Source organism: Ursus arctos, unplaced genomic scaffold, assembly GCF_023065955.2.
Source record: "Ursus arctos isolate Adak ecotype North America unplaced genomic scaffold, UrsArc2.0 scaffold_8, whole genome shotgun sequence".
NCBI classification, from domain to species: Eukaryota; Metazoa; Chordata; class Mammalia; order Carnivora; family Ursidae; genus Ursus; species Ursus arctos.
Window position 1 is genome coordinate 38,244,577 of NW_026623100.1, and position 20,619 is coordinate 38,265,195.

Consider the following 20,619-nt stretch of genomic DNA (forward strand, 5'->3'; position numbering starts at 1 on the left):
GTGCCCTTGGTGCTTAAGTAATTGGATTTCTCAACCCCGCCTCCAAGCATTTTTCACATGTAATCCTAACCTCTTGGGCTTTGCCAGGGAAACAAAGACATTGAAAGGGTTTGCAACTTGTCCCTGACAGTGAGCTCCTAAACTCCCTGCCCTGTTGACTGAGCTTTCCCGCTTTGCCTCTTCTGCAGCAGGCACCCACGTCCCCTCCCCCTCAGTGTTCTCCTCCCCCTGAGTCTGCTCTTTTAGCCTGTGGGCCTTGGTTCCCAGCCCCGCTACACTGATGGAGGTTACCGAAGGAGTGGTTTCTGCCCATCCGCCATCCTATACCTTAGGAAGTTTCCATCCCTGATTCCTGCTGGCTACTCTGCATAAGGTGGAGGAACTAGGGAAACCAGTAACTATGGCAGGGGCAGAGACCCTGGGAGGGTTCTGGAATGAGAGTCCCGTCTGCATCTCCAGACAGATTCTCTCTGCACCACCTTCTCCCTTGAGTGTGGGCCAAGGCCCATGTCCCCTGGGCCAAATCATTTCTCTACTGGCTTGAACAAGTTCAAGCTGGGTACAGGGAGCACCCTCTGACCCCCAGGCTCTGCTGGACCCAGAGAGGGGAGGCTGCCTTCCCCAGTGGGATCATTGTTGCCCTACACCCGGAGCTGTGGGGGGGGGGGGAGCACACAGATGGATTTTCAGTGGGGTGGGGGAGGCTGTACCCCAGAGATGCCCATTCTGGTTTTCCTGGTGCAATACATCCCTTTCTTCTCTCCTGCTGTGTCCTCCATCCTAGAACACTGTTCGTGGCCTCAGCCCATCCCCGCTGTCACTCCTTGTGCTTTGAGCTCAGCCCTAAGTTGTAGACTGAACAGAGGGGGCCTTTGAGGGTACTGCTTTGTGGGGTATAGACCAAGGACTGCTTATGTCAGTTATCTAGGAGCTTATAAGTTGCTGTGGGGCTGCTGGGCCACGATAGCCATCTGCTTGCGTCAGACCTGTGGGTTCCTCTCACCCATTAAGGTAGAGTGGATGCAAGATGAGTATGGTATAGGGGTCCCAGAGATGAGTGTTGGAAACTCTGGGCAGGTGGTCCGTGTGGCAGCCCTTCCTCACTGGCCCTGCCACTTGTCCTTGAGCCAGGTCCTATGTGATGGTTGAGCTATATGCTGACCTCTGCCCTGTGGCCTTTTTTCTCACTATTATTTTTCCTCGGTTTCCTGTTTTCCAGCTGTGGGTTCCCAGTGGTGTCATTTGGACCCTGGGTAGTAGTTAGGGCTTAGCTCTGGGGTTGTGTGGTCGCAGTGGTACATGTCTTGGGGCTGTACTGGCAAGTGGTCCAGAGCACTCTAAACACTTGGCTGGGAGCCAGAACCCAGGGCTCTCTATCCAACTCTTGGGAAACTCCTCTCCCACCCTTCCGGAGGCTGCCTCCTTCATGTGGGGGCATGGGTCCCCCCGGGTCTCTTCCTGAGGTCTGGGGGTCGTGGGACGTGGAGGAGGACCTGGGAGGGGGCCCTAAGCGCTTGCTCCCACCCGCACAGCCTCCACCAGGACAAGCAGGACCATGCTTAAGCTTGCTTGAGAGAGTGCCCGGGGGCCAGTCCCTCCGGTTCAGCTAGTTCAGTGGGTCTCTGTGCCACCGCATACTAGAATCATCTGGGGAGCTTTTAAAAACGAAAATATCAGTGCCTGGGCCCCAGCCCCTGAGAGGCTGTTGTAACGAGTCTGGAGTAGAGCCTGGGTGCCAGCATTTTTCAGGACTCCTCAGGTGGCTCAGATGCGTGCTCGGGGCTGGACGCCACTGCCCTTCTTCCAGTTGGGCTTTCCTGCGTCCCCCTGAGTGCCCCAGAATTGTTTTCTTGTCCATTGATAATTTTACTAGTAATCAATAAAGAGTCTGGAAAAATGAAGACAGCGAGACCTGTCAGGCAAAATACCGGATTGAATGTTCTGTTCCATGAAACTGGTCCATGAGTTCATATTTATCAAAACCAGCCTTTAAGAGGGAAGCTCGGTGGCCGAGGACAGAAACTGAGTGTTCTCCTGTGAGTTTTTAATTATTAAAAAAATTTTTTTATTGACACACAGCATACACACGAAAGGGTACATACTGTGTGCAGCTGGGTGAGTTTCCGCAGAGTCCACACACCTGCATAACGAGCCCCTGGCTCAGGGAATGAGCACTCTCACCCCATCCCCATCCTCCAGGATTTCTGTGTCGTTTGCCCAAAGTCAGGTCAGGATATGCAGTAGTACAGCACTGTGTGCTGGCTTCGGGCCCGGCCGGCTTCAGCTCGTCCTCCGCCAGGAGCTCGGCTGCGCGCTGGCGTGGGTGTGCCTGAAACCGAGTGGGTGCCACCGCGAGAGGACACGGGGCCCGGGAGGCCCGCAGGCCCCTCCCCTCGGTAACCAGCGCCCCTCACCTGTGGTTCCTCCGCCGCCTCCGCCTGGAGCCTTGCCAGCCCTCAATCTTGGCTAAATCCAGAACTCTGTTACCATTTTTTGGCTTTTTAGTCTTTTTTTGTATTTTGCAGATAATACATGTTCTTTGGTAAAATTAGAAAATAGAAATAGAAGGGGAGGAATTTGCTCATAATTTCACAACCCAGTTAACCACTGTTCGCTAGTGTTCTCCAGACTGGACTCTCTGCACACAGCTGACCCTTGAGCAACATGGGTTTGAACTGTGTGGGTCCACTTATACGTAGATTTTTTTCCCCCGGTAAATACAGTATGGTACCGTCAATGTGTTTTCCTTATGATTTTCTTAATGTAAATTAAGAGATCATACATATAACATATCAAAGATGGGGTCATCAGCTGTATATGTTATCGGCAAGGCTTCCTATCAACAGGAGGCTGTTAGTAGTTCACTTTTTGGGGAGTCAGCAGCCATGGGCAGATTTTCAACTGCATGGGGGTCAGTGCCCCTAACCTCAGGTTGCTCCAGCGTGAACTACTAATTTTCTGTTGTTGGTAAAAACGGAGTCCTGCTGCTGCGTCCCAGCCGCTTTACCCTACGTGTTACTGGTTACAGTGTTGATTGGGCACTTACCATGTGTGTGATGCGTGGGGCCAAGTTTTCGCGGTTCTGGACAACTTTGAGGCCGGGAGTAGTAGCCCCACCTTTCAGATAAGAAAACTGAGATTTGGTCCTGTAGGGTGCCTCCAGGAGGTGGAGCTGACTTCGAGCCGATCCCCTTTGTCAGTAGACCACCGCCTCTCTCCTAGGACTGTCCTTCCATGTTAAATTCATTTGGCAAATATTTAGTGAGCACAGGCCATTGTTCTCCTTCGTGATTTTCCCCCCTTTTCACTCTGAATGAATGTCTCTAGTGTTTTACCCATAAGCATGATATTGCTGATTGTTTGAGGTCTTTATGTCATGTTAGGGAATTTGCCTCTTGCTCTATTTTATTAAGTTTTTCCCTATTAGTAGTGGATGCTTCATTTTTCACATCTATTTAACGTGGTCTGAAGGTGAACTATTTCTCCTTTGCCTGTTGGTAGGATGGATTATGTTAATGCATTTCTTAATATTGCACTATCTTTAATTCCTTGAGTATCCCACTTGGTAATTGGGTTTTTTTTTGTTTTTTTTTTTTTAGCATGCTGTTTGATTTATCAGCGTGGGAGTTTTGCATTTATTTTTGTGAAGGAGATTGACCTATAATTTCCGTGGCTATTGTTACGAAACATTTACTTTGTGTTTTCTATGAAAGTGATCTCTTCAAATTTAATAGCATCATGGGTATATAGTTCTTGCCCTTCAGTTCCCTCAGTAGCTGTGATTTCTTTTCACTTTCTTAATTTCTAACATCGTACATTAATTTCTTTTTTTATATACTTAAAAGCACATAGATTTGTCAGTTGTGCTTTGTTTTCTTTTCTCTCTCTTTCTCTCTTTTTTTTTTTTTTCAACTAGGCTCCATTCCCACCGTGGGGCTTGAACCCACGACCCTGAGATCAAGAGTCACATGCTCTACTGACTGAGCCAGCCAGGCACCCCAGCTTTCTGTTTTCTAAAGCATGAATTTCTGCTTTAGTCTTTATTGTCTTCTTTTCCTTAGGTTTATTTGGCATGTGCTTTTTCTAGATTCTGCATTGGATCTGTAAGACATTCTATTTTTTCTTTTTCTACTTTTTTTTTTTTTAATCACAGACACATTTAAAAATATGACTTTTTCTCTAAGTTCTGCTATGGCCTCTTTTGCGGGTTTTGCTATTTCATGTCTGCTAGTGCTCTTGGGGAAATGCTGATGGTACACCCAATGTGAGAATACTAAGTCCTGATGCAGCCTGGCTCCCTTTCCTCCCAGCAAGGGAGAATCACTGGCTGTGGAACAACGTCAGGGCCAGAGACTGTGCTGGATTACTTTTAGGGGCTTTGTCTCCAAGCTGCGGGGTAGGGACCTAGTAATAGCTTATCAGCTTAGCAGCCAGACCTGTGGGGGAAAATTTTTTTTTAACCTAAACAAAATCAGTTTGGAATTTATTGCCTAGGACCAGAGCATATCCTAGGTCCATATAGATGTTTTAGTAGCATTGAGAAAAGCCTCATGCATTAGCAGCAGAGAAAATGAAGCTAGAAGCTAAGGACAGTGAAGGGGTGGGGGGTCCGGGGAGGAAAATAAAATTTTGACCCAGAGCTCATGGCCTAGCTGAGCTGGTCAAGGCTGCAGGTTCAAGTCTTGCTCTGTGTTTCTTTGGTGCACTTCTGGAAGATAAGGCCCAGTTGGATCCCTGAGGCTATGAAGAGTGTGCTAGGATGGACAGACAGTAGGGTAAGGGGGGAGATTCATAGCATCAGGAAGAACGGTGTGAGCATTTCTGGGGGACCGTCTCCAGTGCTCCACTGAAAATCCATTTTTTTATTCCCCCAGAGCTCAGGGTATAGGGCAACAGTAATCCCAACGAGGAAGGCACAGTCTCCCCTCTCCAGGTCTGGCAGAGTCTGGCATGGTGGAGAGCGCTCTGTACCCCAGCCTGAACTTGTTGAAGTCAGCAGAGAGTTGATTTGGCCCAGGGGTCACACTGGCGGGAGAGGGTGCAGCACATTGGGGGATAGATTTTCTTACCCTTTACCTTAACTCCATGGAGAGCAGTAGAGGCCAGGGACAGAGAGAGGGTGAATTATGAGTTCAACCTAGAAATCACTAGCAATATTCTTCTTTCTTTCTTTCTTTTTTTTTTTTTTCCCCCAAATGGGAAATACATTTTTGGACTTACATAAAAATTTAAATTTAAATAAAAATAAAAATAATACATAGCCACTTCACAAACTCAAAAAAATATAAAAGTATATAAATTAGAAAAATTAGAAACTGAAAATTGCTATTTCTTCCCCATCCTGGTGTAATCTCTATCACCAATTTATACGTATCTTTGCAGACTTTAAAATGAGTATATGAACTTACTGCTTATCCTGCGGTCGTGTGTTTGAACCATCCTTTATGTTTGGTATTCTTTTATTTGCTCACTAGTATGTGGAGGGTATCTTTCCATGTCAGCACATCTATCTTAGGCTTTTAAAGGCTATAGAGTCTGGCATGTTATAGGTTTATTGTAATTAAACTGATTCCCATTGATGGACATGTCTGGTTCCAATTTTCTGTAATTATAAATGATGTGGTAATTGACATATTTGTACATATACTTTTTGGCAATTTGTTCAGGATTTATTTTTGTATATGATTTGATAGGGATTGAATTTTTCCCAGATAGAAAGCCTATTATTTCCAGTCTGTTTTTTGACTATTTATAGTTAACCAAATGGTTTATAATTCTACCTTAAGCATTTTAGGAATACACATTCATGGGCATTCTAGAGCCTCCAGTTCCATTGAATTATTTGTCTGATTCTGTCAGTATTTTATTGTTTGTGGTTTTTTTAAAGATTTTATTTATTAGAGAGAGAGAGAGAGAGAGCATGAGCTGGGGGGAGGGGCAGAGGGAGAAGCAGACTGCAGGGAGCCTTACACGGGGCTCAGTCCCAGGACCCTGGGATCATGACCTGAGCTGAAGGCAGCCACTTAACTGACTGAGCCACCCAGGCACCCCAGTATTTTATTGTTTTAAGTACAGCAGTTTTTATATAACAGTTGGGTTAAAACCCAAAACTCATTTTTTCCACTTTTTTTTTTTTTTTGGCTTTTCTTTTATATTTCCTTTTCCAAATAAGCTTATAAACAACTTGTCAAATTCTGTGAAAAATGTTGTGATTTTTCAATTGGAATCACATGGAATTTATAGATTATTTGGGGGAGAATGGAGAGCTTTACAATGAGTCTTCCTATCCAGGGAATGGGAAGTATATCTGTCCATCTATTCTAGTCTTCTTTGTGTGTCCACCAGAGTTTTAAAGTTTTGGCTCGCTCTTCTCATTAGGTTCATTTCTAAGATGTTGTAGGTCTTGTTATTACTGCAGTGAAGGGGATCTTTTTCTGTTACACTTTTTAAAAAGTTTTATTTACTTAAGTAATCTTGACACCCAGCATGGGGCTCGAACTCACAACCCCCAAGATCGGGAGTCATGTGCTCCTCTGCGCCAGCCGGGGGCCCGTGTTACACTTTGTAACCTGTTCCTGCAGGTGTGTTGGAAACGCTCTGGGTCTTGTCCGTGCGCTGTGCTGCGGTCGCTACCACTCCGGCTGCGTGGGCCCCAGCTCCCCTCCTTCCCTCAGCCCGTGCATGAAGTCTGCGCTTCCGCGGCAGTACTTAGGGCCTGGTATGAGGTCCTCTGGTCAGGTGCTTGCTCCACTTACTCCACGCCGTTTCCCAGTAGCTGGCACAAGGCCTGGCATGCAGTAAATCCTTTTAATAAATGCTGTAGAATCAAATTGATGAGAGAGACAATGAGCTTCACCTCCTCAAAGTGTGACAGCCTAGGCCAGTCTGGGGAGCAGAATCTAAAGCAGGCCTGGCTGCGAGCCTGGAGGCTGTGAGCTGGATAACAGACGTGGGGCACCTGCCTCATCCCCACCGTAGAAAGAAGGTCCTGGGCTGTTTTCCCACAGGCAGACATCAGGGAGGAGCCCTGTGAGCCCACACCTTGTAATTACCTGGGGACTAACAGCCCACTTGTCATTAATTCTCATTAGTACTAACTAGTAGGGAGAGTTGCCTTCTCAGTTCCCAGACGCCTGAAGGAAGCCTAAAACACAAGCTTCCCTGCAGCTGCTCTTCGGGGACGAGGGTTCATGGAGGCTGGAAGTAGAGCTTACAGAGGCCACTGGTGAAACTGGCTTCCCCTTCTGTGTGCCCGGTCTCCTTTCTTGAGGTAGCATCTTTGTTCGTTGCCCTGCTCTTCTCCAGAGTCTAAGACTCCCACAAGCGTCTTCTACGAAGAGCCTATCAATGTGCTAATTCTCCCCGCTGTGTTTGCATTTTATTTTTATTTATTTATTTTCTAAGTAGGCTCCATGCCCAGCGTGGAGCCCAACTCATGGCTTGAACTCATGACCCTGAGATCAAGACCTGAGCTGAGATCAAGGATTTGTTGCTTAATTGCCAGGCGCCCTGCATTTTAAACTTGTAATTGGGGAATGGGAGGCACTAGTTCTCAATGGAGCTGTCCAGTGCAAGCCCCTCTGTCCTCCCCCTGCCCCTCACCCCGTAACTGCAGGCTCCCGGTCTCTGCTGCCCCAAGAGCTAGATGGAGATGGAGCTGTCAGCCTGGCTAGGAAGGCTGCATCTGCTGAGACCCATGAACAAGGGACCCCCCCCTTCCCTGGGAGACGTGGGAACCCCTGCTGCTGTTAAGCAGGGGCCAGATTCCTGCCTCTTGCCTTCCCTAAAAAGAAGGTGGGGGGAGGGATCAGCTTGGCTTGTGTGTGAAAAAGAAATGCCGGTTAGAGGTGGGCTGTGAGCCGCTGCCCAGTCACTGTAAGGGTCGGCTCGCGTCTGGTTCAGCATGTCACCAGGTTGTGTTTGCAGCCGCAGTGAGCAGTTCTCATCTGGCTGGTGGTCTGTGCGCCTTCTCCCCTTTCATGTTCAGGGGGTGAAGCAGACGGGAGCGCTGTCTCTGGCTCCTCTGCTGGTTTATTTAAGTCCCTGGGGAAAACCAAGTGGTACCCAAGAGGTGGGGGAGGGGAAGCTCTGCTCTGGGTCCCTACCCTACCCGTGCCTTACTGCCTCTGCCACTGCCCACCGTCGGCCCTGCCAGCACCGGGCCAAGTCGTCGGGCCCCTCGTGGCAGCCGTGCAGCATCTCTGCCAGGGTGGGAGGAGCTGCCTTCTCAGGGCGCCGAGCAGCAACTCTGACAGATGGACCTCCGCGAACCGGTTCCAAATGCCTTCTCCCGGAGCAGAGCGTGTTCTGGCAGGGAGGCTAGGACACAGGGCTGCTCTGGACTTCAGCTCACCTGTTGGATCAAGTCATATCCTACCCCTGCCTCCCCTGCCCACCTGTTGCCCTCTTTAAAGAGCAGAAGCACTGACCACTGGTCGAGCCTGCACGTGCACATAGCGGGGGGGTGGGTAGAGAGAGACCGCTGGCCCCCTGTCAACATCTAAGACCCTCAGTTCACCCAATTTCTACACCAGTCAAGACTTCCCTTTTTCTGCACTTACCCTCACTCCCATAGGGTTATCGGCGGGACGGGGGCTTCTCAAAAGGTAGTTTGGGGACCACCTGGTTCCACATCCTCTCCATAGACGTACAGGGTTGATCTCCGAGAGTAGGACCTGGGGGTCTGCGTCTGCAGCCAGCTTCCTACAGGAGATTGCCGTGCCCACTGGAGTTTGAGAACTGCCAGGCTGCAGAGTAAGGTAGAAGGGCTCTGTTTATTTGGGGCTCCAGTACTTGAGGAGGATTGAAAGGACATGCCTTTAAGACTGTGATTGGTGAAAAGGCCAAGTATTATGTGTGGACTTGTGAAAATCCAAGAGAGACTAAGCGTCAGAGCTGTTAAATTTCAGATAAGGTCAAGCTGATAGAAACTTTTTTGTTGTTGTCTATTACAAAGAATACAGATTCATTGCTGAAAAACTAGGAAGTTCACATAAGCGAATAGAATAAAACATAATTTCACCACTTAGAACTCCTCTTAATATTTGGGTCTTTCTAGAACAATCGTTTATTTTTTTTTCCATTTTAAATGTCTTTATTGATTTTCCCCAATTATCAACAAAATAATACATATTTATAAAATCTTTATTTTTTAATTGGTATAGAAATTGGTGTAACATTTGATTTGCAAGTCTCTTATTGCTCTGTTTAGTCGGATCTGCACTATGTGAATATATTTTTATTTCCTTTGCCTATTTGTGTGTGTTTTTATGAGTTAGTAAGAGTTTCACATATTAGTGGTATTCTTTATCAGACCTTGATAAATATTACAAATTGCTTTTAATTTTTTAATGTTTTATTTTGCTACACTTTTTTTGTACATGGTTACATGATCAAATTTCATTCCAGTTCATCAGTTCATTTTGTTTGGGTTGTGCTAGACAGAACAGGCACTGTTTTCGCAAATTTTAAAGATTTTATTTATTTGAGAGAGGAAATGCGCGTGTACAGAGGGAGAGGGAGAAGCAGACTTCCCTCTGAGCAGAGAGCCTTTTGCGGGGCTCGATCCCAGGACCCTGAGGTCATGGCCTGAGCACAAGGCAGATGCTTAACCGACTGAGCCACTCAGGCGCCCCTGCTTTTGCAAATTTTGAAGGGAATTGAAGGAGCCTGGACAGATAGATGCAGGACAGACCAGTGCTTCTCACGTTTTAATGTTCATCCACATCACATGGGAATCTCTTTACGATGCATTTTCTGATTCAGCAGGTCTGGGGCCGGGATTCTGCATTTCTCACAAGAGAAACGTGATGGTGATGCTGCTGTTCATGGGACTAGACTTTAAGTAGCAAGGGCCCAGAAGTTTCTAACCCGGGCTGATCACAGAAGTACTTGAGCATTTTGGAACGCAGCATTTTCTGGGCCTCACCCCAGAAATGTCAGACTGTGGGACTTAGTCCCAGGTTGGCCACGTGTGGCTGGGTGACTTAGAGACAATGCTTGAGCCCTTAGATTCCTTGTCTGTGAAACAGAGATTGTGCTTACGACCTCATAGGGATCTGGGAGAATTAAATGAAAGAATAAAACAAATCAACATTTTTATGAGCTAGAAAAATAATGTAATAACTATTGGGCCTGGTGCCCTTTTTGGGGGGAGGGTAGTTCTCTGATACATTTCCACTTGTCTGGTGAGTGACATTTTTAATATTTCTACCTCTTCCTAGAAAATGGTCCTTTCATTAATATTTTCAAAGTTTTTAAATGCACTTCATGCCCTATTCACTGATAATAGTTATATTCCTTTTCACATTTCTAATACTGTTTATTTATGTTTCTCTTTTTCAAATGATCAGCCTTGCCAGAGATTTGTTTATTCTAACAGTGGCCTTTTGGTGAGCCATCTCTTAGATTCCATTTATAAATATCACTACATTTTGTTTTCTAATCAACTATTTCTGTCTTTACTGATTCCCTTTTCCTACATTTCTATTTTTTTTAAATTTTTTAAAAAGTTTTATTTAAGTCATCTCTACACCCCACGTGGGGCTTGAACTCACAACCCCAAGATCGAGAGTCGCACGTTCTCTGAGCCTGCCAGGCGCCCCTTTCTCACATTTTTAAAGTTTTTATTTTCTAGTTTCTTGGATGGAGCCTTAATTTATTTTCTTTCATATTTAGTAAAAAATATTTATAGAAACAGCTTTAGGAGAATATAGAAGAATTTTTCTTCTGTTAATAGCCATTATTTTCATGGACATTAATCTTCAGATCTGTACATGTGACTTCTTTCCACGGAAACAAATCTATTTTTATACTCAAATCAGTTCACATATTAATGATACTTGAAGTACATACTTACCATGACACGGACAAGTAGCCTAAATAAGTTGGAAATAAATGTAGCTGTGATTTTGATTTCTTCTTTCCCCCCTGACCCTAGAGTTATTTAGGAGACTGACTTAGGATTTCCAGATGTCGTGTTCCTTTTGGGAAGGCTGCCCTCCCAGGGCTGTCTAGGTTGTGTTCTGTGTTCCTTGTGGGGCTGTGCGTTCTGGCGGAGTTAGTGCAAGCATGTTGCTGAAGCTTCTGGTTAGCCTCTGCGGTGTGCACGAGAGGACACGTGTGTGCCCTGTGCATGTGGAGGGAAGGGGTCTCGGGAGGAGAACAGGGTGGTCTGTTTTCTGAAGCCTCCCACTGCTCCTGACAGCCTCCCAGACACTGTCCAGGTGGCCCCTTTCTTACTTGCCTTCTGCTCTGAGGTTCTTGTCCAGTATCTGGGGTGGTGTCTGGGGCTCACTGTCCTTTGCTGTTTGGAAGATCTAGGGTCTGGGTAGAGGGAGGACTTGAGTCAGAGACCCTGAGTTCCAGAGCCCTCCTGCTGCTGAGGAACTGTCCTCTTCCTGTTTCCTGTTCCTTGTCTGTAACATGTGGAGAATGTTACCTTCTTACAGAGGCTAGGAGAGTCTTAGCAGTCCTCTTGTAACATAACTTATAAAACTATTTTTTTTTTTTTGGCATACTTTCAGAGTTTCAGAAAAGTTGCAAGAATAGTACAAGGAATTCTCGTCACTCAGATTTCCAAATGTTAACATTTTACTACTTGTGCTTTGTTTTCTTTTTCTAATTTTTATTTCAACCATTTGAAAGTAAGTAGCAGACATGATGCCTTTTACTTCTAACCACTTGAGTGTGGATTTTCTTTCTTTTTCTTTTTTTCTTTTTTTTTTTTTTAAGATTTTATCTTTTAAGTAATCTCTACACCCAAGTGGGGCTCAAACTTACAACCCTGCAATTAAGAGTCACATGCTTCACCGACTGAGCTCGCCAGGTGCCCTAAGTGTGGATTTTCTAAAATCACATAAATGACTATAGTGCCTCGATCAAACTCAGGAAATTAACATACGTACAATACTGCTACAGACCTGATTTACAGACTTTACAAACACTAACGTTATTAACATTAAGAAACCAGTCTATAGGCTTTATTCAGATTTTGCCCATTGTCACAACCTGTTTTGTAGGGGGAAAAAAACCAAGTCACACAGATTCACTGCTCAGGTTTCTTAGTCTCCTTTAATCTGGAGCGGATCCTCAGTTTTTCCTGACACTTGTAAAGAATTTTTTAAGAACAGGTAAGGAATTTGAGGCCCAGAGAGATAAAATGACTTATCCAGGGCTTGTATTAAGACAACCTTAGAAGAGGTGGGGCTGGCAGTCTGGTGTCTCTGCTGGTCACATGCACCCCAGCTCCAGGTGAACACCTTGCTGCTCGGTCTTTATCGTCAGCCACCTGTCTTCTCCTGCCCTTGCCGCTGCCCCTCCGTCTGTGCAATGCCAGGCCACAGCACCCCACCCCCACCCCTTTCCTAGCTGATCTGGTATTGGCCAGAGATCAAGGCCATAGCTGGGGAGAGAGAGGGACTTGAAAACTGGTCCAGCCTTTCCCTTGAGAACAAGGCTGAAAAGCAAGGATTGTGGCCTTGGGTGGGGCATGCCTGCTGCTTTCTGAGGACTGACACCCTCAGGTTGGGGATGTGATTTTTAAATCTCCCTCCCCCGGCAGTTTTGGGGTTAGTGGCTAGGACTTGTTCATCTCTAGCCAAAAGTGGGAGCCTGGGATATGTCTCGAGGGTGGCCTGAGTGTGCAGCTCACCAGCTCACCTGCCCTGGGTCCTCATGGAGGTTCTAGAGTGGTCTTTTTCATGACAAGGGGGACACTTAGCAGGTAGTTGACTCTCGGGTATTCTGGAGTAGCCGTGCGCTCTTGTACTGTGGGTGTTAACAACACAACTCAGTTTTTCAACAAAATGGTTTGCATTTAACTTTTTTAAGGGCATGCTAATTGCCTAATACATATTCCTTGTCTTATTTGCTTTTATTTTACTGAATCTCTTGCAGACTCCTCTCCCCAGTTTTTCTCTTCCTTCTCATTCTCCTCCTTCTTCAGTAAGGACCTTTTGAACCGACCTACATTTCATGACCGTTACTGTGACTGCTCGCCTGATCACTGTCAGTGGTTCTTGGTTTGGGGGACCCTTGCTTACGCATCTTCAGAGCGCAGCTCACTCTTCCTTAGCCCACAGCTGTGGCCACGCCAGCTTGCTTTCTGTCCTCACAGGAGGTAGCAGGCTCCTGCTGTCCTGGGTGGCTCTTCCCTTCCAAGTGTAGCAGTGGAGTGGGAGGTGGTCTCCCCATCCTGACCACCGGCACTCACCCTGAGATAAGAGTCTCTTATTTTCACTTCCACTTGTGACCTAATGGGGAAATAAAGGAAATGTCCACCCCCGTGAGGGAATTATAAAGCAGAGTCTCTCCTGAGGTGCCTGACGCTCCTCCGTCCCGTACCCTTCACCGTCGGGGTGGGCTCACCAGCTCAGCCGTCTTCTCTTGAGCGCACGGTGTTTCTGCTTTTGTCCTACAGCTTCTTACAGGGATGGAGATTCAGGTTTTCTCTAAAGGATTTTTTAAAAATTACAATTTTATTATATAATTTACATCACACACAACTCACCCATGTAAAGTGTATGGGAAGCGCTATGGGAAAATACCTGGGATACTGTCGGGGCAGAAATGAGCATTTAAAAACCCTGAATATACTCAGTGACCCCAATTTTATAAACTATATGCATATTGCATGGGGGGAAAGGAACCAAATGTAAACTATAGTCCTCTCTGGGAAGGGGGAGCTCCTTGTTTTTACTTTTTCATTTTCCACTTCGCAGGGAGAGAGCCTCCTGTTTTTCTTCTCTCTCAGCATCTCCTATTGAAGCTCTTCTTTACCTTTCTTATCATTCTATTCTTAGGACCTTGCTTTCTTCTTTTGGGTCACCCACCAGAGTTTTCCTTGGCTCTATAATGAGTTTTAGTGTGCCTGTGATAATTCTATCAGTAGCTGCACAAAGGGCAGCTTCGCTCAGAGATAAACTCATAATTAATATCCATTTTCATTGCTTTCATCCCATACTCAAAGCCACAGAGTCTATAACATAGATTTATGCTGCCATACACATTTGAGAGATCATGGTACAGGTCTGTCCTAAAGGAACTTTCCTTTGAATGAGATCTGAGATGAATCCAAACATCCGTGAAGTCTTTGTTCACGAGGCAGAGCGATCACCCGCTGCTGCGTCCCCAGTGCCTAGAAGTAACGTCGTGGAGTAAGTTCTTAATGCACATTTGCTGGAAGCATACCTGACTTGCACACATGTTCGCCGTATGTGAAAGGCATGATGGGTATGATGTGTTGATAGCATCACTAGGTGAGATTTTAGTATTCTGTGGGGCCACTTGAGCTTTTTCTGCTTTCTTAAAAAAAAAACTACCTCCATCTTTTGTCCTTTGCGTGCATGGTTGTACGTTGCTGTCGTCATGACCCTCATACCGTAGCGTATTCTGCTGTTTCTGCTGCCCATTTTCTCAAACATATTTCCTTGGCGTTCATAATTTATGGTTTTTGAGGACTATCTAATAGTGCATTGAGTTGTATTATAATTTACCCAACTGTTCCCCTCATCCGGCGTTTTCAGTTTTCACTTATGTGTGGAAAAGATTTTTTGAAAAAATGCAAATTTATAAACCTAAGTTCCTAGCAGCGAGGTGGCGGGATCTTTATTGCCCTTGATACATGTATCTGTCTACCTACCTACCTACCTACCTACCTACTTATTTCCTTATTTTTACCATTTGACCCAAAAGAAAAGATTATAGTAGTGAATTAGGCACGCCGGCCTGGAAGTTAGGGGTCATGGGTTGAAGGCTCAGTGGATTGCATATGACTGACAGCGTGTGCTGGGGTGAGGGCAGAGGTGGGCTGGCCAGTCGAGGAGCCTTGTACTGCAGTTATTCCCTGAGAGAGAAGTGAGGAGAAAATGGAAAGAAGACAGTTCTGAACTACTGTCAGGAGGAGCAGACTAGGGTCTGCTTGCATATGGAGGCCTGAAGGGAGGACATCAAAGGTGCTGGGAGGTTTGAGCCAGGATATCCAAGAGAATAACTTTGCACATGAATTTTTAAAAATCAATGTTCAGAGGAGGAGTTGCTGGGAAAAAGGGGACAGGTGCCAAGTTCTTCTTTTTTTTTTTTTAAGACTTTATTTTTAAATAATCTCTACATCCAATGTGGAACTTGCACTCAAGACCCCGAGATCAAGAGTCACCTGCTCTTCTGACTGAGCCAGCTGGGTACTCCCCTGCCCCCACCACCCACCAAGTTAGGTTTTAAATGTGCTGGGCTTACATTGCATCCAGGTAGAAATGTTTCTTGGAGCTGGAGAGCAGGCTAGGAGCTTGAGAAACAGTCCAGGAAAAAGCAAGCTTTAGGGTTACTGGTGCAGGCTGAGCTGGGGAGGTTTCCAGGAGAGCAGAGGGTGGAAGTGTGGAGAGTAGCTCTGTTGAGGGGATAAAGGAGGAAATGGAGAATGGAGGACCAAGATCTAGCAGCCTCACAGAAACTGGGAGGGAGGGGGTGGGCGTGTGCCACAGGAAGGCCAGAGGGAGAAGGACTCCCATGGCCTTCCTCATCACCCCTGACCCTCAGAGAGCAGCTCATGGATGGGGAGGGCCAGGGTTTCTGCCTCCTTTTCTCTAACACTGCAGATAGGACTTCCAGATGAACACGCACAAGAACCCAAATTACTGGCATCTTTCCGTTATCTGGGCTAACAGACCAGTAGTGTCCGTGGAAGACAAGCCTTTATACTGAGATGTGTTGTGTGATTTTTTTTTTTTTCCAGTTTAGGATAACTAGAATTTATTGGATTTATTCGCACTCCCTAATTTCCTGTCACCAGGTTCCCCTAAATGGCAATTTCTCCCCCATTTCCAGTTCCTAACCCACTGTGTGAAGTCGGTCTTGTGACTGATGGCTGGAGTCCCTTCTGCCCCAAATTACTTTTCCTCCAGATTTTTGGGTGCTGGCTTAAAGATTCATTTCTTTGAATGAAAAAAAAAGTGTAAGTCCTCTTGAGTCCTTGAGAAAGGAAGGGACAGGGGCAAACTCACCTGATAGGGGTCCAGGGGAGAGGCTGAAATCCCTGGTTTGTGAGAATCCCTGGTTGTGAATGTGCACGTGTGGGAGCTCTTTCTCCAAAAGATGAGAAGCTTGGCAGCTGGGGGGCCATGGGGATCCACACTCCCCTCCCATGTTCCGTCGGCAGTGCCACTCCCCAGTGTTGAGTCTTGGAGTCTGTTGGTTAACTGTGCCTCATCTATCTGCCCATCCATTACAACGGATGTTGAAGACTTGAAAAGGTTACATTTGAACGCGAAAGTGCTTGCTTAGTCCCAGATTTTGCACTGGCCTCTCAAAACTGTTCCCTGCTCTCGTGTGTCAGCGTCCGCGTTGTCCTCTAGCCCTCCCGAGGGGCCAGTAGGTTTAGTGGGCTTTGGGCACCTTTAGGGACCGCGCGTGGGGCTGTTGGCCAGGGGTGGTGCGCAGGGGGCTGTGGTGGTGGCGGGGTTTTCTCATTTCCTCCGCGTCCAGACTGTGGGGTGGGAGGTGGGTGGCGAGAACCGGTGTGGGCAGTCGGGTGGGTGGAGCGGTGGGCGTGCCGGGCCTCGCTGGGGGCTGATGGGGGCTCTTCTGGACGTGCACTGCGTGGCTCGGCCGATGGCCCCAGCGGCTGCTGGAGGGGCGCGCGAGCGTGCGTGCGTGTGTGTGTGTGTGTGTGTGTATGTGTCTTGCTGTCTGGCCTGGGAGCCGCCTCTGCGTCCTGACCTGGTTCTCGTGCGCTGGCGGCTTCGGAGGCAGCTGCTGCGCCTTTCGCCAGGCCTCAGATGTGGTCGGCTCGATTTCCTCCCGGCTGGCCCCCGGCCGGGCCGCCACCGGCTGCTCGAGGCAGGGGCTTCCGTCGGGAGAGCTGGCTGCCTTGGCCCAAGATCAGGACATGGCGCCCGGCCTGGGCTCCCCGCCCCCACCCAGCGCTCACCCCTCCGCCGCCTGCTGGGGTCGCTTCGCGGGGAGGGGTCAAGATCGCGTTCGCGCTGCCGAGGGAGGCGGCTTCCGCACGGGTGCGCGTTGCAGGGCTTTCCCTTGGACTTCGGGTGGGAGCACCGCAAGCCACAGAGAACTTTTAACGGGTGGAGAACTTCAGCCTCTGCACCCCTCTTCAACCATACCCTGTCTTCCCCTCCGACAGTGCTCGTGGGATTTTTCCTACTTCCGCCGCACGTGTGTGTGTTGGGGGGATGGGTAACACAAACAACTATCTAGCAACAGAAATAGCAAGAAGAAACTTCACCCGCAAATTCCTCTCTAGGAAGCTTCCCGTGTAGGCTTTGTTCAGAGGCGTGCATAGTGTATGCAAAGTTTCAGGTGTGTTGTCCATACTTTGTTCTCACACTTTCCCCTTAAATAAAAATCTGATCCCTACAATAAAGTCTGGAGACTATGAACAAGGAAATATTCCCATTCTTTACCACCCCGAGATGAGCATTGTTAACATTTCTGCATATTTTCCTTTGGTGTTTTGTTTGTGTGCACACGCATGCGTTGTGGATGGAATTGAATTCTTAAATTGGGCAATATTTTGAATCTTGTTTGTTTTCTCCACTTCAGTGTATAAACACTTCCCCTGTAGTAAAAACCCTCAGAAAGCATCTATTTATGAGTACAAGTACATTCTTGAGTTTCTTTTTTCATTTAAGACATTTCCCTGTGTTTTTATAAAAATGTTCTTATTTTTTATTTTAAGCAGTTATACATCTACTGATAAAGTAATAAGTATTGTAATTTTTCTTATGTATTATTGGAAATGTATATTTGACCTAGTGTTTTATGTACATTAAACAGATAAAGCATGATAATGCAGAGCTAAGTACCTACCCAAGATAAAAATGAGAACATGGCCAACATCTCTGAACCTATCTGGGTGTTTCCCCTAACCCTATATCCTTTCTTCACCTCCAGAGGTTACCGCTCCCTTGAATTCTGTGTTTATCATTACCTTGCTTTAAAAAAAAAGGTTTAATTACATACATTTAATTAAATCTTTTACAGTACATTTAACTTTATTTTTTGTTTGAACTTTTTCGAATTGGTAGACTATATATAGCCTTTAAAGGCTTGCTTTTTTTTTTTTTTCTTTTTTTTTAAAGCACAGTCTGGTCTCTGAGATTTGTTTGTGTTCCTGTGGTTCATTTGTTTGCACTGCTATGTAATATTCCATTGTCCGTCTGTGGTTGGTGGGCGCGTAGATCTATTTCCATGATTTGGCTGTTATGAGTAATGCTGCAGTGAACATCTGTGTACATATCTCTGATGCACATTTGCAAAGTTTCTCGGAGTGGAATTGCAAGACCATGGGGTAAATGTATGTTTCACATTAAAAGAAAGCACCACAGACCTTTCCAAAATGGTCCTTCTGTTTTGCTCTCTACCAGTGGTATGTGAAGAGAAAATTCCTGCTAAACCCCAGCAGCACTTGGTATGAAACTAAAGTTTTCACCCCTTACTATGTACCTTATACTGTTAAAAGTGTTCTTCCTATGTTAATTTGTGAGGTTAGGTACTCTTATTAACCCCGGATATACAGATGAGGAAACAGAGGCACAGAGAGGTTAATTTTTAACCCCAGATTTACAGATAAAGAAATGAGACACAGAGAGGTTAACTGACTTCTGCCAGGCCACACAACTAGTAAGTGGTAAGGGCAGGATACAAACGATTCTTTTTTTCTTCATTTTGAGATCTTGTTTATTTTATTAAAATTAAGTTATTAAAATAATAGAGTAAGCTAGAATCCAGTTAACCAACGTTGTATTTCAAATGGTATCTTAGCATCCTGCTATACCATGAGTAAAATAAAGTGGTACGTTAATACATGTACAAAATAACACTTAGGATGAAAGAATGCATGTTTATATGCTTTATTTTCCAAGGGAAGTTTCCCCATGGAAGAAAAGGCCTGAGACAAGTGTTCATAAAAGAAGCAACAGCATATGCTATGGACATCATACCAGTACTTATTTCAAAAATAGCCGATGAGACCAGGAACGATTGAACATTGATGATTCTGCTCCAGTGTATATCAGCAGAATTGAACTAAACATTCTTGTTCTTAAATTCTATATAGTGGATATAAAATGAAATCTCAAAGTGGTCTTATTTTGTATTTCTCTGAATACTAAATAGTTGAGTATTTTTTTATATGTTTATTCCCATTTTCTTTTCATGAAGAAAAACCAACATAACATTTTAGGTGATTTGTAATTCTTTGCTACTAATGCTTCAGGGGAAATCTTTGGCACATGTAATTTTTAAAATTTCTTCTATCGTCTTATTTATTTTGTTTACATTTCCTGAAGTGAGATTAGGAATACTTAATGGTTAAAAATCGCTGTGTTCTTCTGGATTGCTATGTGATCCTGGGAAAGTGACTTAGCCTCTCTGTGCTCAGGGTCCTCATCTGTGGAGGTACATCTCTACCCTGTAGGAGTTGGTGATGATTGGAGGAGATAAGTGAGTGTGCAGTGATTAGCGTGATACTCTAAGAGTGTTCCATCAAAGTTACTAGACTTTTCCTAGTTCTTCTTTTCCTTTCTTCCCTGAAACCACATTAATTACTGTTGGGTCAGAAGGCATGAGCAGTCACATCCCGGTACTTCTGCCAGATATGGTGACCTCAGGGAATTAGGCCTGAGGTCATTGGGTTTAATTCAGCTTTTTCCCAAGCATCACCCCAGCCATTGAGAAATCTGCTACATCTGTATCCTATTTGTAGTAGGAAAAAAAATTAGATTTTAAAGTGTTTTATTGATATGTACATACTAACCACAAGAGCCACTACCTTCCCCCACCTCACACAGAGCACCCTTTGCCAATACGTGACAATCAGACCTAACCCCCCAGGATTTGCTGTCTGCAGAGAGCTTGGGTGCGGAGAGTGTAGACATGGGACAGGGCTAGCCAGCGTACACACCCCCACAGTCAGACACATACAGACACATGCAGGCGGACGAGCACATTCCCTGAAAGGGCTCCCCTAAAAGTCTTCTTCCCCACTCACAGATTTGTTTCATCAGTAAATCCCAGGGGGGGAGAATCCTTTTAAGAGATGAATAATTGGTCACCTCTAGATAGAACATGCCATAAATACAGCCCCTGTGCTGAGAGATGGGGGGGCATTAGTTAGGGGAGGGGGAGGGGAGGAAGGACCCGCTGCTGACCTCTAGGACTGGGGGGAGGGCAGAGCTGGGAGGTCCAACCCCTTGAACAGCTGCTGGAGAGCAGAGGAGCTGAGCTGCCGGTGCGGCTCTGGGCGGGACCTACTGGCCTGCTGGGTGGGGAGCAGCCGCTGCTCTCTTGGAATCCCAGGAGAACTCATTCTTGGAGATGACACTGCCCAGGGTGCACCGTAGACCAGCCCTGCCTCCCAGCCACTGGTCTTCAGTGGAGGTTGACTGCACCTCATCCATCCTGGCTGGAAATACCTTCCCAGACACGTTTCTTCCAACACGGGGCCTAAGTGCTGCCGGTCCGCAGAACAGCCCCCTGGACTCTGTGCCTCTTCTGACTTCCCCTTTCCTAGAGGCCCTAAGATGGTGTGGCCAGCGAGGACTTTGATCTCTCAAGATAGTCGGCTTTAACCTCCTTCCTTCTGTTTCCCTTTGATGGGGGATTGCT

At 46.2% G+C, this 20,619-nt stretch overlaps 1 protein-coding gene and 1 long non-coding RNA gene across 4 annotated transcripts in view; one reads left to right on the forward strand and one right to left on the reverse strand.

The window, feature by feature from the left end:
• TET3 (tet methylcytosine dioxygenase 3) overlaps positions 1-20,619 on the forward strand; it is a 100,093-nt gene that overhangs the window by 22,875 nt on the left and 56,599 nt on the right. The window lies entirely within an intron of this gene.
• On the reverse strand, positions 11,951-17,175 carry LOC113243837 (uncharacterized). Of its 2 annotated transcripts, XR_003312215.4 has the most exons (3): positions 15,999-17,175; positions 15,235-15,385; positions 11,951-13,451 (listed from the first exon to the last, which is right to left on the reverse strand). It is a non-coding gene; the product is annotated as an uncharacterized LOC113243837 (long non-coding RNA). The 2 variants fall into 2 exon arrangements; XR_008958228.1 differs by lacking the exon at positions 15,235-15,385.